Here is a 5,531-nt window from a genome sequence, read left to right as displayed (position 1 = left end):
CTCTTCATTGCAATCTTCTCTTGATGTTTTGATTGTAGTTGCTTAGGGTGCAAGTTATGTTTGGTTGCTTTTGGAAATTTTTATTAATTTTGTATTTTTGGTTGATTTAGAGTTGAAGGTAATGTTAGAGAGATTCTTAGCTATTTTTAGTGTTTCTTAAAAAAAAAATAGCAGGGACTGATGACAAGTCATCTTATGCTAGCTTTTCAAGCATTTTTCACTTGTTTCATTAGGTCTTATGAACTTTCTTGCACAATAAGTAAGTGATTTGGAGTGAATTTTCATGATTATATTAAATCAATCAACCATCAGTTATTTGACACAAAATCATAGGGTTTAAGCTAGAATTAATTAATTTTATGAATGAATTAGAAACCCTATGAATTTAGTGATACTTTGACATGTTTGTGTGGTTGCTTGTAGGTGAAGAAATGATGAAGAAAAGAAAGAACCAGGAAAGCGTTGCATTACCAAAGCATGGCAATTCATTAAGGCAACGCTAAGCTTGGAAATAAAGACCAGCATCCAAGGCGGGCGCTCAATTAAGTGAGCGCTATGCTCACTCTAGTGAGCATTGTCGTGCATCAAACCAAGGAAGGCAAGGAGCACTCAAATGGCGCTCAAAGCAGTGAGCACTATGCTCAAAAGAAGTGAGCATTTTCGAGTTCTCAACCAAGTAAATAAAGGAAGCGCATCATGCAAAAAGGGGTTTACCAAGGCTCGAAGGGGGAAGCACGCATCAACACTAGACATAGCACTCATTATTTGAGCACACTGCTCAATTAGTGAGCGCTAGTGAGCATGCTTCACCAAGGAAAGTGAGCACAACGCTCACAAAACCGAGCAGAGCACTCCAATGGAGCAGGCCTCCAACTAAAAATTGAACCAAGCCATCTTGGATCCATTTCTTCACAAATCAAAAGGGCCCACTCCAAGCTTTGAAGACTAAAATAGAAAGTGTATAAATAGGAGTAGATTTAATTTAGAAAGGAACCCTTTTTTTCTTTTGGGATTTTTAACTTTTAGTTTTTAGCTCATTTTCATTTTGAATTTGGGGAATTGGGACTGAGATCTGATTTTTCTTTCTGTATGTTCTTGCTTCTACAACTTCTACTTTCTGTTTTAAATTTTTGGATTGAGATTGAAGAACTCCATTTCAATTCTTGATCTGAAATTCATCTTCGCTTTTCTTCTGCAGAATTCTGAGAATTGAGGAATTGGATTTAAATTTCTTTTGCTGTTTTCATTTTCATTTCTTCTACACTTTCTTTTCTGTTTGATCAAGGGAGTCATTGAGATCTAAATCTATTTTCTGATCTCATTACTCTTCTTTGATTTTTAATTTCTCTTTTAGAATTTCACAATTGAGCTAAGTTTCTTTCTATTTCGTTGCTTCAAGTAATTTTCCCTTTCTGTTGGGTCACTGAACTGCACTTCTGTATTTCATAGCTTTCTAATTTACTTTAGCTTGCATCTTCTTATTTAATTCTGAAACCCAGCCCCCAAATCCCTTTAATCTTCAAGCAATTTAAGTCTCTCAGCAATTTAGATTCAATAATTTAGTTTTCTTGCACTTTAAGCTTCAGCCATTTACATTTCTTGTAATCTAAGTTTCAGTTATTTACATTACTTGCACTTTAAGTTTTAGCTCTTTTATCTCTTCTGCACTTTACTTTTCTGTCAATTTCCCCTTTCCCTTTTAATTTCCTACAATTTAGCTTCTGTAATTCGAATTTCACTCAAATCACCAACTATTTGCTTAAGTAAATTCATCACCTAACTAAAATTGCTCAATCCATCAATCCTTGTTGGATTGACCTCACTCTTATGAGTAATTACTACTTGATGCAACCCGGTATACTTGCCGGTGAGTTTTGGTGTGGAAATCTGATTTCCACCCATCAAGTTTTTGGCGCCGTTCCCAGGGATTGATATAGATTGAAAATGATTAAGTAAGGTGATAATCTAGATTAAGAACTTTTTTCTTTTCTTTTTCTTTGTTTCTAATAAGCACACTAACTATTTGAACTTTTGTTTAAGCTAACCATAACCTCACTTTGGAAGTAGAGTGAATTGCTTTTGTTTTCTGGTTTTTCTGTGTGTTTTTCTTGCTGTTGTATGACAGAGGCAAGGAAAGAGATCCCTACCTTCTGTGATCAAGACGAGAGGACTCTCCGAAGATTAAGAAGAGAAGCAAGAGGAAAAAGTGTTGTTGGAGAGGAAGGATCAGAGGAAGAGAATCAAGAGATGGAGAAGAATCCAACAAATCCACCAGTGGGAGTTGCCAACAACAACGGTCAGCCCCAGAGGAGAGTCTTGGCTTCTTACACGTTTGCTAATCCAAGGCATTGTGGGAGTAGCATCCTTACTCCAAATGTCAATGCAAACAACTTTGAATTGAAGCCTCAACTTATCACTCTCGTACAGAACAATTGTTCCTATAGAGGAGGCCCTCTGGAAGATCCAAACCAGCACTTTGATGAGAGGACTTTTGATGGTTTAGAATTTCACAAATGAAGTCTCGTTGCAATATAGTTTCTAAACCAACAATAGTCCTTTCATACAAAAATTTGGTTGTCACAAGTAACAAACCCCTAAATTTATAAACCGAAGTATTGAACCTCGGGTCGTTCTCCCTAGGAATTACAATAAAGTATCTTGTTATTGGTTATGAGATATATTTTGGGGTTTTTTTGGGATAAGAGACATGAAAAATAAATGGCAATGAAAATAAACTAACAACTAAAAAGGTCTTGGCAAGGTTTGGTGGTCAAGGATCTCTATCCTAATCATTAACCACAACATGAGAATTGGCAAGGATCAACCCCATTAAGTCATCCTCTTACTAATAAAGGAAAGTCAAATGAGCTATGTCAATCCAAGTCCATAAGTCCTAGTTCTCCACCAAATCAATTAGTGAGATCTAGAGTTAATGGCTCCCAATCGTCAATCACTTGGACGTTAGTAACTCAGGAGTTCCTAAGTTACCTTCCCAAGCCAAGAGCACTAAAATCTACTCTAAAATCCAACCAAGCATTTCATCAAACACTTGGAAGGCACAAAAGAAAAGCATAGTAAATTGCAAGAATTAAAGGAATCTACAACTATAAAAGTAAGAGATTAACAATAGAAAGGCAAAACAATAGAAAGGTAAACTCATAACTAAAAGAAGCATTTTAACAAACACATAGAAGGTAATAAAAGTAAACAACATGAATTGTAAGAATTAAAGAGAGATCTAACTAGAATAGCAAGAGATCAATAATATAAAAGGAAAACAATCATGAAACAACAAAGAACTTATCAATTGCATTGAAGAAGAAATGTAGATCTACAAAAGAAAGTTCATAAACTACAACTAACAACACAAAGAAATTACAAGAGAAGAAGAATTCTACAACTACAAAAGAATAATTAGGGAAGAGAAAGGAAAATTAGAAGAGGAGAAGAAGTGGATCTAGATCTAAAGCCTAATCCTAATCCTAGAGAGAAGTGAGAGCTTCTCTCTCTAAAACTAACCTAAACTAAACTAATGATCAAAAGTATATAAAAGTCTGTCAATTCCCCTTAATCCCTGGGTTAAATAGCATCAGAAATGAGTTGGATTGGGCCCATAAGGCTTTAGAATTCGCTGGCCATGAATTTGCATTTAATGAATCACATGCAAATAGGCGTGTACGTGTAATGTGCACGTGCGCGCCCTTATCCACGATGCAACTATAGCAAATCTTATATCATTTTGAAGCCCTGGATCATAGCTTTCCAACGCAACTGGAACCGCATCATTTGGACCTCTGTAGCTCAAGTTATGGTCAATTAAGTGCAAAGAGGTCGGCTTGACAACTTTTGCGATTCCTTCATTTCTTCATGAGTTCTCCATTTTTTTCATGCTTTTCTTTCATTCCCTTGATCCAATCTTTGCCTTCTAAACCTGAAATCACTTAACAAACATATCAGGGAATCTAATGGAATTAAGGTGAATTAAGATTAAACAATTAAGGGCCTAAAAAGCATGTTTTTACTCTTAAGCACAATTAAAGGAGAATTTACAAAACCATGCTATTTCATTGAATAAATGTGGGAAAGGATGATGAAACCCTCTAAATTCAACACAAGATAAACCCAACAAATGGGGTTTATCACACTTATCCACTTTTCTGAGGATTTGTGACACTATCAAAACTAATGGTATGCATCTAGATATCTACAAGCTGTTGCTGTTTCCATTTTCATTGCGAGACAAAGCTGCTCAGTGGTTGGAAGCATTTCCCAGAGAAAGCATCAACAACTTGAAGGATTTGGTAGGCAAGTTTTTGGCTAAATTCTACCGACCTCAGAGGATCATTAGATTGAAGATAGAGGTACAAACCTTCACCCAATTGGATGCAGAATCACTCTATGAGGCTTGGGAGAGATATAAAGCCTTGATTAGGAAGTGTCCCCCTGAAATGTTTAATGAATTGGACAAGCTTCAGAACTTCTATGAAGGATTGACACTAACAGCTCAAGAAGCTTTGGATTATTTAGCAGAAGGATCACTACAACTTATGAAGACAGCTGAAGAAGCCCAAAACCTCAGAAACACAGTGGCGAACAATCAATACTTCTATGCTCATCAAAGACAACGCCAACCAGCTCAAAGGAAAGGTGTATTGGAGTTGGAAGGTGTGGACACCATTTTGGCTCAAAACAAGGTGATGCATCAGCAAATCCAGCAACAAATAAAAACGATGGCAAAGAGGATTGATAACTTGCAAGTTGCAGCAGTGAATACCACAAATCAACCACCAGCTGGGTGGGGGTAGAATGAAGATAGCTATGAAGAACAGCAGCAGGAACAAGTTCAGTATGTGCACAACCAAGGATCTGGCCAAAATGACTTTCATGGAGATACCTACAACCCTTCCTGGAGGAACCACCCAAACCTAAGATGGGGAGACAACCAGAATCAAAACCAGCAGCCATAGCAAAGAAATTCAAACCAAAAGAACTCCAAAAACACAAATCACCAAAATCATCAACAAACTAACCAAAACCCATACAAAAAACCACAAAACAACTACCCCAATTCTAACTTCTATCCACCCAATAACTCATCAAACAACCAAAACAGTTTCTACCCACCATCTACATCCCATAATAAACCACAAATACCGAAAGAAGCTCAAAGGATCTCCAATTTGGAGAAACTAATAGAAAAGATGATGAAACATCAGGAGTTAACCAGCAAGAACCATGAAGCTTCAATGAGAAATTTAGAAAGGCAAATTGGACAACTGTCCAAGTAAGCAGTAAGTGAAAGACTAACCAGCTCACTCCCAAGTGATACCATTCCAAATCCCAAAGAAGAATGCAAAGCAATCCAATTAAGGAGTGGAAGGACCTTGGTGAATAACAAAGAAACCAGCAAGAGGCCAGTTGAGAATTATGAGGCCAGCAGCAAGGATGAAGCTATACTTAACAAGCAAGAACAGTAGAAGCTCAAAGAGAAAGAGGAGCAGCCACAAGCTTCAAGGAAAGGGAAGCAAGTA

This window comes from Arachis ipaensis, chromosome B3 (assembly GCF_059453495.1).
Source record: "Arachis ipaensis isolate K30076 ecotype BB chromosome B3, ASM5945349v1, whole genome shotgun sequence".
NCBI classification, from domain to species: Eukaryota; Viridiplantae; Streptophyta; class Magnoliopsida; order Fabales; family Fabaceae; genus Arachis; species Arachis ipaensis.
The sequence above is the reverse complement of the archived record's forward strand: the minus strand, read 5'-3'. Positions refer to the sequence as shown.